Source organism: Lactuca serriola, chromosome 2 (genome assembly GCF_051521515.1).
Source record: "Lactuca serriola cultivar US96UC23 chromosome 2, Lser_US96UC23_V15, whole genome shotgun sequence".
NCBI classification, from domain to species: Eukaryota; Viridiplantae; Streptophyta; class Magnoliopsida; order Asterales; family Asteraceae; genus Lactuca; species Lactuca serriola.
In genome coordinates this window covers 125,727,178-125,740,263 of record NC_136409.1, presented here as the reverse complement: position 1 = coordinate 125,740,263, position 13,086 = coordinate 125,727,178, and positions in this window count along the sequence as shown.

Here is a 13,086-nt window from a genome sequence, read left to right as displayed (position 1 = left end):
CTCGGTGAGTTGGGAGCTGAACTCACCCATGTTAGGACTCGGCGAGTCAATGCCCTGACTCGGCGAGTCCAAGGCAATCTTCATAGCTCAAGAACAGACTCGGCGAGTTGTTCATACAACTCGGCGAGTCTTAGCATAAAGTGTTCATCGGATGAAGATGAACTCGACGAGTTGTTCATACAACTCGGCGAGTAGGATGAAGGTGTTGAATGACAGTTAGAAGGGGAACTCGTCGAGTCATAGCCCGACTCGACGAGTAGAACCAGGGACCCAGGACATCGGTTTGCTAGGGACTCGGCGAGTGGTGACCCACTCGGCGAGTCGGGTCAACTGAAAGTTGACTCCAGCTTTGGCTTAGAGCTAATCCAGGGGTAAAATGGTCATTTTACCTAAAGGACAGTTAGCAGTGTTTGATTGAGTATGTCGTGGAAATTGCAGCCGGAGGACTCCCGGAGCAGCAGCAGTCAGTTAGTTCCCGATCAGTTCAGCAGCTACTTCGAGGTGAGTTACCTTCCAGTAGCGGTGGGTCTAAGGCCACAATGCCGACCCACCAGTAGGAGATGTATGATAGATGATTGTCTTTGTGATATCATCTAAGTTCGCTATTACCTGACATGTTATATGCTAGCATGATATGTTGTATGTGATAGTAGTAGAGTTTGGTTGTTCGGACCGAAGGATAGTCAGACACCCCAGATACGTCTGACAGTATGTGATGATATGTATGCATGCTGGCTTGTTATGTTATATGTGATCGTAGTAGTAGGGGTGAAATAGTCCCCGGGGATCGGTTGTTAGGACCGATGGGTAGTCAGCACCCCAGAATGGCTTGACACGGGTAAGACGGCACCCCAGAATGGCCGTATGGGTAGGTCGGCACCCCAGAATGGCCGTACCGGGTAGTCAGGCACCCCAGAATAGCCTGGCAGTATATATGTTATGTGTTTGTATGGTATGCGGTACGTTGGGGGAAACTCACTAAGCTTTGTGCTTACGTTTACAGTTTTGTTTTCAGGTACCTCTGCATCGAAGGGGAAGGAGCCGGCGCGGTAGCGGCACGTCTTACACACACTCTTCGGTTTCCGCAATTATGAGATTTACTGGGATTGTACTCTGATATGTTGATGGGATGTACGGTTTGGCTTTTGAGAACATGGTTGTAATGTGTTATGGTGTGAACAAACAATGCTTCTTTTTATTTAAACAATGTTTTTATTTATTAATGTTTTCTAAAGTAATATCTTAAAAATGAAATTTTCGGACGTAAAAATTGGGTCGTTACATACACATAGATATGAAGTATTTAATATAAATTACGTGCTATTTGTGCATATTATCTGAATACTTGCTATCCATGCTTGATGAACGTTTTATACATGTTTTCAAAGATTTAAACTGTATATGTATTTTATATCTACAAAATGTGTTGGGTAAAACATGGGTAGATGTAATAGTTGCTGTGTGACAAAATAAAATAATGAGAGGCCTCGTTATAGATGTTATTGATGATCCAGTCATCTAGCAGAGTATAGATGACGACCACGGACTATTCTAGACAGTCCAGTGGAACACTAGCAGGCTCGCAACCTGTAGGTGTTTATTTGAACTGTGTGTTTATTTGAACTGTGTGCTCACCAGATGTACTCCATCCCCCACATGGTTGCCTATTAGGACATTTATTGCTGAGGAATCCCCTTAGTAGTAGTGTCCGTCCCGATGATGATCCTTAGGCTAGGTCCCTTATGATAGGTGTTTAGGGACGTAAAGTGAGGATAACGGGAACGGGTAATCGGGTTATTGTTGATTGATGAAATTAATAAACTATTTATTGTGGGTTGAAAACCCTATGTGCTCACCAGGCTCCCAAGCCTGACCCACTCAGTTTTATGTATTACAGGTAGTGGCGCTTGAGCATATATATGATGTTTGGACGAGGGATTACGGATATAGGCCTGTAGATATGAAATAATGTAGTAAGGCTTGTATTGTACTGTTTATGCTTTTGATCTGTACGAACATGACATCCCGAGTCTTTTAATGAAATACATTTCTATGGAAATGCTTTTGATAAATCTTTATCATATTATTGTTTTGGGACAAATTCCGCAACACTTTTATTTAAAATGTTACTCTGATTTTTAAACAAAGCATAAACAAACCGGTCTTTTCTGGCCGTGATTTTGGGGATGTCACACGAGATTAGAACACAGATGTAAATATAATCTTGTTTCAGCTCTATTACGCTTTCAAGTTTTACAGAGTACAAAAATGACAATTTTGTAAAAGACCCGTACCTATAACTCTAGTATACACTCCTATTTATAGGAGAGAAAAGCGTACAAAAAATATACTAAGGACTAAACACTTTAAGATTCGAATAAAACTGTCTTAGTAAAATACATTATAAACCATACGAAGAGTACAAAAGACTTCGACTCATTACAACTCAAAATACCCTTACAATCTCCCCCTTTGTAAATAGAGTTGAAGACTTTAATTTGTAAGAAGTTGAATTAAATATAGCATAACTCTTCGTATTTCTGTATACCAGTTGATTATCTTTTTCAACTCCTTCTTGTCTCCCTCATTATTCTTCTTGCAATGATTCATACGAACAATTAAGTTCGTATATTGCGAAGTTGAATACCTTTCTACTTCACTTGCTTGAAACAAAAACTTCTTAGATCTTCCAGACTTGTCCTTCCCAGAAAAGACTAAACCAAAAGGTTTCAAGCAGATTTCCCCATTAACATATTTCTTAAGTTCTGCTTGTGTCTTCGAAGGATTCATTGGAGCATTGATTTCAAGACCCTTCGCTGTAGCTAACTCCACATCTGTCATTGCCAGACATTCGTAATAATTCTCAATGAAGATTTTGATGTGAGTAACTCTCAGCTTAAACTCTTCCAGCTCAGTGTTTTATAGATAAGAAAATGACCTTTCCTTCAGAATTAATGCAACTTGTATAAGATCATACAAGTTCATCAATGGAAAGTCAGCAACTGTAAACTCACACACTTTTCCATTCGCCCTTACCACCACGTACTTCAAATTTTGGACTATGTCTTCGAAGACCACATCCTTCTTTATACTTATAACTTTCTTGATCTTCATCAAAGACCACACCTCCTCAGCAGATTTTTCAAGAACAACATGAAATCTAATCTTCATGTGTGTTCCTTCATCCTTTTCCTTAAATTTGCTTTCAGCTTTAAATTGAGGCATGATAAACATCATCTCATTTATAGGAAAATCCAGCTGGCATGCATCTGTATTTGTGACAAGGTAACTCTGCTTGGGCTTTTTCTCAAATGCATACATGTGATTGAATGCAACCTTGGCTTCAATCGTTTCGTAATTGTAATGCTTCGAAGGATCATCCTTATTCAAGCCTGGAGGGTCACTGGCCCTTTGAGTCATTATACATTGTATCATTCTCATTTTCTCAACATCAGCCTCTACCTCTACTTTCTTCTCCTCTGTGGATTTTTCTATTAGAATCTCTTTACATTTTGACTTTGAACCAGACTCAATAACATTATCTCTAGGCTTTGAAGCACTTCGACCAATGTCCCCAGTTTTACCAATCACAATTCCTTTCGGTTTCGTGATTGGCACAGTTGTTACAACTGTTGAAGTGATCTGGCCAGCTGTTTCCATTATCGGTTTTGTTGTTGGGATTTTCGAAGAAAATACCTTCCCCACTATTTTCGAATCATCTCCTCCAGTCTTCGAACCTGCAGATATTTTTTCTCCCCCTTGCACCCCTGTGCTAGCAGGTGGGGCATAAGTGGTTGGAAGAAGACTGGATATACGTGACAAAGGGGCTAGGTGTTTGACAAGTAGTTCTTCAAATTTAGAAAATTTATGGATCAGATCTTCCGAAGATGGCAAAGCCAAAGTAGGCTTTGAAGATAGACTTTTAAGCTCCTTCAAGAGTTCGAACACCTCCAAAAAATTCTTGTTATCGTTAGTTGAAAGCTGAGTAATCTGAGGGCTCAGACTTTCGTATAACTTTCCAAATTTTGTAGCTGCCTCACAAATAATATCCACCTTGTTGTTGATGGAATCAAACTCAGTTCGAACAACCGATATTTCTTTCTCCATGTCTTCGCGTAGTTCCTGAAGTTTGAAGTTTACATCTTTTCTCACCTTCTTTACATCTTGTACAAATAACACATGCCTCTCTTTTGCAACCATCTTCAATGCTTTCAAGTCAGATTCAAATCCAGACTTCTGAGAATTCACTCTTAATTCATTATTTTGATCACAATGATCAATCTTTTCCAACAAACGAGACTATGAATCTTTCAACATTGCAAAGACTTTTGTGGTTAATCTTCCTTCAAGTAAGGACAACATACCATCAACTTCAAGACTTGATACAAAATGATCTCCCCCAAGATCAGCTTGAGATTGAATAATCGAATTGAGCTTCGTATTCAAGATTTTGAACTGTTTCATCATCATTAGCATATGATATGGGAAGTTTGTTTCCTCATCATCAAACTCCAGATTCTCAAAGGTTCCACCAAAACCTTCAAACTCATTTTCCGTATCCATGTATGAATCTTTTATCGGAGAAGTAGTGGTTGGTGGATCATTTGATTGTGAAGGAAAAAGAGTTGTGAAAGGTTGTGAAATAATGTTTGCAAAGGTTGGAGAATCAGTTGTGGATGTTATAGGAACAATGGGAGTAATCTGTGGAGGTAAATAAATGAAAGAATCGGAGACAACACTCGAAGGGTTACCTTTTTTTGCTTTATTCGAATCGTCCTCACCCATGATGACATTTGTATCCATATCAGATATGTTTACAGGGATGTCTAAAGCTCGTGCCTCCACAGTAACTGTTTTAGAAAGTGAAGCTTCGGGTGGTGTACTAACATGAGTATCCACTTTAAAAGAATCTTTAATCAAAGCTGCCTCAGGTGTCTCGGGAATAATCTCACCCTCATCTGCAGTAGAGTCAAAAGAAAGAATCACCCGACACTTTTTCTTCTTTGAGATTGTTTTTGCCATGTCAGCAGCTATTCGCTTTTTTGAAGACGGCGAAGTAGGAGTAGGTACTTCACAAAAAATTACCCCTTGATGTGAAACTTGAGGTTTGCGAACAATATTCATAAGAGGGGATCGTCCCTTATGCTTTGACTTTGATTTCATTTTGATTCTTCTAAATACACCAGTCTTCGAAGGAATAACTTCCTTTTCAGTTAACTGAGTATCAGCAATAATAGGCTGCGGTTGGATTGGCTTAGCTTCGATAATTGGAACCTGCTTCGGACTTTTAGAAGAACTGGTTGGCTTAACCTTGGTACCCGAAGACCCAGCATCAGTTTTCTTCGACTTCTTTGACTTCTTCTCTTTGGTTTGTGGCAAAAGAACACTTGTTTCCACAGAAGGATCTATGGTTTTCAAATAAGTACTCAATACAGGATTTTTAGAATCAACTCTTTTCAGCATAGCATCAGGGATACGATCCGCAAAAGGGAATACATCCAAGTCATCTGTAGCATCCCTCGGACACCCATAAGTGTGATACACAGATTTTTCTTCTTCTGTTGGAACTAAAATTCCTTCCTTTTCATAGAAATATTGTAGAATCATACTCTAATATCGAGCACACGAAATGCCATGAATAGCATTCGTGTTTTCGATACTCTTCTGGAACTTTTTCCATAGCTGTATGGAGTAATCGACTTGAATATCATAGTACAAGCCTGCAACCATGGCGTACACCTCCATTCTTCCCTTATCTAGCCCAACCGTTCTGCCAGTTAAACACCGAAGAAAAATCCCAAACAGAAAATTCTATACACTTGGTAGCCCTGACTTCTTGAAGTCACTAATCTTTGTCAATTCGGGTTGATGACCCATTTCATTGAACATATGTACGATTTGTGGAAAGGTAAAAGTAACATATGGTTGTGAATTAGGTATGTCAAGGATTTGGCAGAAAAGCTTCTTTGATAATCTAACCTTTTTATCATTGATGAGGTTGAATGTAACAACTTCCAAAGCTTTTGAATTAGTTGTAGTTGAACCGGCTTGAGATAACCAAGAAAGAGGAACAGAAAATGAATTGAACATGGCCTTTGATAATACCGAGTTTTGCAGAGCAACCACCAGCATTTTCAATTCTTCAGGATACAGAGAAACATTGGATTCAACCTGGTAATTAGTACCCTGAATCTTCATGATCGGTAGAGAAGTAACATCATCAGTTGTGTGAGAAAGAGTAGCATCAGGAATTGCAGTCGCCATTTTTAGGGTTTGAAAGCAGATGATTATCAGAGAAACTTTAGTAAGATGAAAGCGTAAACTGATAATGAACCCTTGAATCCCCTTTTATATGTAGCTCTTCAATTTGAAATCAAATCGGGATATGCATTTAATGCTTGCTGACGTGTCACCGAGAAAAGCACATCATGATGATGATAGAGTAACCATGCGTCAAAAAGTAATTGTCACATCGCCTTGAAAACCAGAAGTAATACAAAACGTCTCCTCAAACAGCCTGTATTTATTAACCCAATGGAATTGTAACCATCAGAACCCTTTGGATGGAAGTTAGGCTCTTTCACTTTTGGGATGAAAAGCGAAGTCATATGCCATATGTTTGAAATCATCAGCCTGAGTTGGTGTTACTCGGAATCTCAAGGATTTCGTGAGTGCAGTGTGTCAACATAATAAAGATTACAAGCAAAGTAAAACAAAAATTTTGGATATGTAGTGATGTTAAACCTACAATTTGACATGAAGGCAGATAAAATCTCGGGCAAAGATTGCTTCGTTAATTATCAAGAGAGATAATCAACAGCTTGTGTAGTTTCCCGTGAATTACAATTGAATACTTGTAAATAAGTATCGAAGGGTTTCTTTTTCAAGGTTTCAATGGGTGGCATACGAATTTCGTTACATATCAGCCTTAACATAAGGTGAGTAACTGTAACAAAAATTACTTGTTTGACCTGTGTAGTCAGTGACAAGTGTGCTCTGAAAAATATTGAATGTAACTTTGGAATTCGAAGTAAACTCACATGGAAATCATATTCAAGAAAAGAAAAATTGTCCTGGATCTTGTTGGGTAACAAACACCGTGGGTTTCGAATGGTTGATCAAGATCACTCATATGAAATGAATATGATTTGGAGTTTTGAAAATAGGTACTGAAACAAAAGTTTTGTAAAGTCTGGAACATAGTTCCTCGTCAATTCCTTAATTTTCAAGAAATTTGGGTTTCACTTTCATCACGGTCTCATGATGTTAGATCATTAACACATATTGTTGATATGTCTAAGTCTCGATTGGTTTGATTAGAGACCTCTTGGACATATGTCTTCGTGTGTGATCGTGAAAGAAATTTGTAGATGAAAAAGATTGGTGAAAATCGGAAGTGTACCTCTGTTATATTTGGACAAAACAGTAAACTCTTTACTCATATGAGAAGAGTTAGGTAGCTCATGAGACTAATATGAATACAAGCCTGATTGGGAAGAAATTTTCGTATGAAAAGTTCATTAAGGCTTTCGTACACACACATTGATTCATTGGAGGCTTTGGACAACATGCAGCAGCATGCTTCTAGGAACATCTTAACTAGTTCAAAGTAAATAAAATGTAAGGAGTTGAAAGATTCATTTACCTGACCCTAGATCTACAAGCATGTGCCTCTTCATTCGTTCAGAAAGATCTGCAACAAAGTACTTAAAAGAAGAAAAAAATATAAAATCTTTTTGTTATTTTGAATTTTCAAAAATAAAGAACAAAATAAATTGAAAATCTTTTTGATGTTTTTAATTTTTCGAAAATAAAGAACAAAAAAAAAATAAACAAAAGTACTTGTTGTAAACCTACAAAGTTTTAAGATGTGATGTAAAATACCAATCATACGAATTCGAAGCATACGAAGAGTGACTTATGAACAGTAACCTTATCCGTTGATGACGTATCTATAAAATATTATCATCGAACCTTCAATCTCCTTTTTCGTATGAAATTGAATTACCATCAATCATTCCAAGTCCTTCCAAAATCCGCACAAACGAGTTTTCATCCAATGCTTTTGTGAAAATATTAGCCAACTGATCAGTTGTTTTCACAAAATGCACCTCAATATTCCCATCCTCTACATGATCTTTTATGAAATGATAACGAAGAGCATTGTGTTTGGTCTTCGAATGCTGCACAAAATTATGACAAATTCTTATTGCACTTTGTTAATCACAATATAAAGGAATCTTTTTCATATTAATTGCATAATCACGTAATTGACTTTGAATCCAAAGTATCTGTGAAGTGCAAGCTGCAGCAACAACATATTCAGCTTCAGCCGTTGAGATGGATACACATGTTTGCTTCTTTGATTGCCAACTCACTAATTTACCATCAAGTAGCTGACATCCTCCAGTTGTGCTTTTCCTATCCAAAGTACAACCACCCAAATCTGCATCTGAATATGCTTAAATAAAGAATCCAATATTTGAAGGATACCACAATCCTAATGAAACAGTTCCTTTGAGATAACGAAAGATGTTCTTTACAACAGTGAGATGTGGTTCTTGAGGATTTGATTGATACCTAGCACAATTACACACTGAAAACATGATATCAGGTCTACTTGCTGTTAAGTAAAGTAAAGATCCAATCATGCTCCTGTATAGAGTTAGGTCAACAGATGGTTTATCTAACGAAGGAGTTAGTTTTACGCCGGTTGCCATTGGTACTCGTAACTTTGTGCTATTCACCATCCCAAACTTTTCCAGTTAATTCTTCTTATATTTTTCTTGATTTATAAAAATACCCTCTCTATTCTGACGAATGTTTAAACCAAGAAAATTGTTAATTTTACCCATCATGCTCATTTCGAATTTGCTCTTCATCAAGTCTTTGAATTCTTTAGACAAAGCAGGGTCAGTTGAGCCAAAAATAATATCATCAACATAAATTTAAACAAGCATTAAATGATTCCCAACTTTCTTACGAAATAATGTGGGGTCAACTGATCCTTGTTTAAATTTAGATTGCTTCAAAAATGAAGTAAGAGTTGCATACCATGCTGGTGGTGCTTGTTTCAAACCATAAACTGCCTTATCTAAGATATAAACATAATCAAGATGTTATTCGTTTACAAAACCTAGAGGTTGTTCCACATAAACTGTTTCTGCGAGTTCTCCATTAAGAAATGCACACTTCACATCCATTTGATAAACATCAAAGTTTTTGTGAGCTGCATAAGCCAAAAATATACGAACAACCTCGAGTCTTGTGACAGGGGAAAAAGTTTCTTCGTAATCAATTCCTTCTTGTTGAGAATACCCTTTAACAACAAGTCTGGCTTTGTTTCGAACAATATTTCCATCTTTGTCGGTTTTATTTTTGAAAATCCATTTTAATCCGACAATAGAAACATCATTTGGCTTAGGAACTAACCTCCAAACTTTATTTCGTTCAAATTCAGACAATTCAGATTGCATCGCAACAACCCAATCTGAGTGTTCCATTGCAATCTTGACTGTTTTTGGTTCAATTTTAGAGATAAAAACGTTGAACATGCAAAATTCTTGATGAACATTTAATACCTCATTTTTCGCACGAAGTTGAGCTCTTGTTAAAACTCCTTGTGGATTACTAATTATTTGCTCATTCGGATGATCTTTTGTCCATTTTTCCATTTTTCCATTGGTGGATAAGCTGGATCGAAGTCCAAGAGTGCATCTTTCTACAATTCATCATTTTTAGATCTTGCAAGCGAACAAACATCATGAAATTCATGATAAGTTTCATTATTTTGATTTAACTCCTCCTCAATATTATCATTTAATTTCTCATTCCCCCCTCGAAAGAATGCTCCCCCTCAATTAGAGTGTTAGAATTCAAGTGCTCCCCCTCCACTGGATCATTATGCATACTTTCGCCCAATTCTTGAGGAGATGATGTTGATTCATCAGTTAGTTTTGAAACTTCAGTGATATGATTATCAGGAGCATTTATTTCATCATTTGCAGCATAATCTGAATTACCAAAAATTAAATCATAATCAATATCCAAAGATTGTATAGATTCAGATTCAATAAGATTTTCTTGCAAAATAGGATGATTTTCAAAATGTTTATCAGATTGTTTGATATGGTAATCATCAAATGTAAGATTGAATGTTTCTTCCACTTTTCGAGTTCGTTTGTTGAGCACTCGATAGGAAACATAATTATGCGAATATCCAAGGAAAATCCCTTCATCAGCTTTTGCTTGAAATTTCGAAAGATTGTCCTGCAGATTCATAATAAAGCACCTGCATCCGAAAACATGAAAAAAAATTTACATTAGGTTTTCGGTTATTGATGATTTCATAAGGAGTAATGTTAAAACGACAATGAATGAAGGATCTATTCTTAGTGAAACATGCAGTGGATATTGCTTCAGGCCAAAGATATTGTGAAAGATTCGCATAGGCCAACATAGTTCTTGCAGCTTCGCATAGAGATCGATTTTTTCGCTCAACAACACCATTTTGTTGTGGTGTATATGGAGATGAAAAATTATGCGAAATGTCTTTATCCACCAAAAAGGAATCAAGAACATTGTTCTTAAACTCAGTTCCATGATCACTCTTTATTCTTCGAACCGTCTTCTTCAACATTTTTTCCATTTGCTTGATAAAGTCAATCATGATTTGTGCAACTTCGGATTTAAGTCGGAGAAAATAAACCCACGTGAATCTTGAAAAATCATCAATAATAACTAAGATATACCGTTTATTGTTGAGAGTTGAAACTGTCGAAGGACCACATAAATCAATATGTAATAGTTCCAAAGGTTCAACAATCTTTGAGTCAATTGTTATTGGATGACCTTGTTTATGTTTCTTGCCAACTTCACAAGCTGCACATAAAGAATCATTATCAAATTTAAGCACAAGTAAACCTCTTACCAGATCTTGAATAACAAGTTTGTTGATGTTTCGAAAGTTGAGATGTGAAAGTATTCGATGCCATAGCCAGCTTAGATCAGATGTGGCTTTCGAAAGAAGGCATACAGCAGGTTTGCCTACAATTGGATTGATATCCAATGTAAACATATCACCTTTCCTCTTTGATTTGAGCAGAACTTCTTTTGTATTGACATTCGAAATAATGTTTCCTTCTTCATTAAAAAGAACTTGATTGCCAGTGCCCACAACTAGTTGTAAACACTTATCAAGTTATGTTGCAGACCTTCAACATAAGCAACTCGATTCATAGTAAATTGACCATTTGTAATCTTCCCTTATCCTTTGACTTTGACTTGACACTTCTGATTGTTTCCAAACTTGACAACTCCAGCATTTTGTAAGCTTCGAAAGTCTCGTAGATTCTCCTTCTTTCGAGTCATGTGACGAGAGCAACCACTATTAATATACCATTTGTTATCATATTGCTCGTCACATAGTACCTGCGATCATTGAAAGAATTTAGGTACCCAAGACTTTTTGGGTCCTTGGAAATTAGATTTCAACATGGAAGTAAATGAAGAATTTTGGACCCAATCACAAACTTTAGTTTTGAGACTATTAAGAATGTCCACATCATCATTTGTAGGAACCGAAACATAAGATTTTGTTAGTTTCGGATGTATACTGACTTTACCCTTCGCATTTTGAGTTTGTGACTGAACTGTCTTCGCTTTTGTGACTAGTCTCCAAGCTTTGATGGAAATGTTCGAATCTTTTGAGGATGAACTTCCATTTGAAGAAGTATTGACATGCTTTTCATAAGCTTCGTTGATTTGTTCTTCTGAGTATTTGCTTGATTGATAAACTTTTCCTCGTCCTTCGAGCCAGTGATCTATATTTTTCTTTGAAGTGATGCTTTTTCATGCGAAGCCTTTAATGTTTGTTTCTTCGTATGATTAGGAAAATTTGGCTTTTGAGGAACAAAATCAATTTTTGGTTTTGAAACATATGATTCAACATAGGAAGTATAAACTTTTGGTTTAAAATGTTGACGAGGAGTAAAAAACTTTGTTGAATGAGAATTCAATAAATTCAACAAAATTGAGGATAACTAGGAAACTATATATTCTTCCTATTGGATTTCCTCCCCCGTTTGACTATTTTATCCCTCTCACTGCATCCCCTGTTTTGGATTTCTCACCATGGGTCTTCATGATTCGAATACTATTCGAATTAACTAAACAACTTGGTTGCTAGCTTTGCATACTCCAAATCCAAAAAGAAAGATCAAGTCTAACTTAGTCCTTTGGTTCAGTTAATTTTTGGAATCTAACTTACATTTTCACTTCTCTTTTGGATAAAAATGAAGGTAAGATGTCACAAAAATAGAACTACATTCATATTTCTTGCATTTTTTATTATCAATTTTGTATGTTTGGTGATGATATCTAATAGGCTTTCTGATGTGACATGAAGCAGCTCATTGGTCAGTGACAAGACATCGAGGTAAATTACCGTTTTGGTGACATATTTGCAATTTCTAACATTTTTGGAAATAGATAAACGCATGTTGTACCTGGTCTTTTTAATTTATTTGGGGCTAATTGCAAGAAATAGCATCATATTTTCATTTCTTTTTTATTATAGAATCCTACTTTCAATGTGTCACGTTAAGAGCTAACTTACTTTCATATATGAGACTGAAAAAACATATTTATACTGGAAAACCGATTATAGAAACTAAATTGATGTTTCTTGCAGACTCATTGAATGAAAGAAAATCCTGTTGTTTGTAGCCTACAATGATCCACGGATTATACTAGAAACAAGTGTTATATCTCATTGTCCCTTCTTGATTATTTTTTATAAATTTAATAAAATTTTATTAATCTTTTTTTTGCAGGTGTAACAGAAGTGTTTAGATTTTTTTAATGTTTAGGATCTATGGAGAAGAAAAAGTCAAAATGATTTCTTTCTTTTCCCCTTGACAACATTCGCAAGAGAAAAGTAACATATTGAGTTAATTTTTTTTTTTCATTTTATCTTATTGTTAACTTCTATTTGTCTTTCTTATTTGTTAACTTATCTATTTTTTTTTCAATTACTCATTTTTTTGAGCAACATTAAGCTGGGTTATATTTTAAATGAAGTGAAAA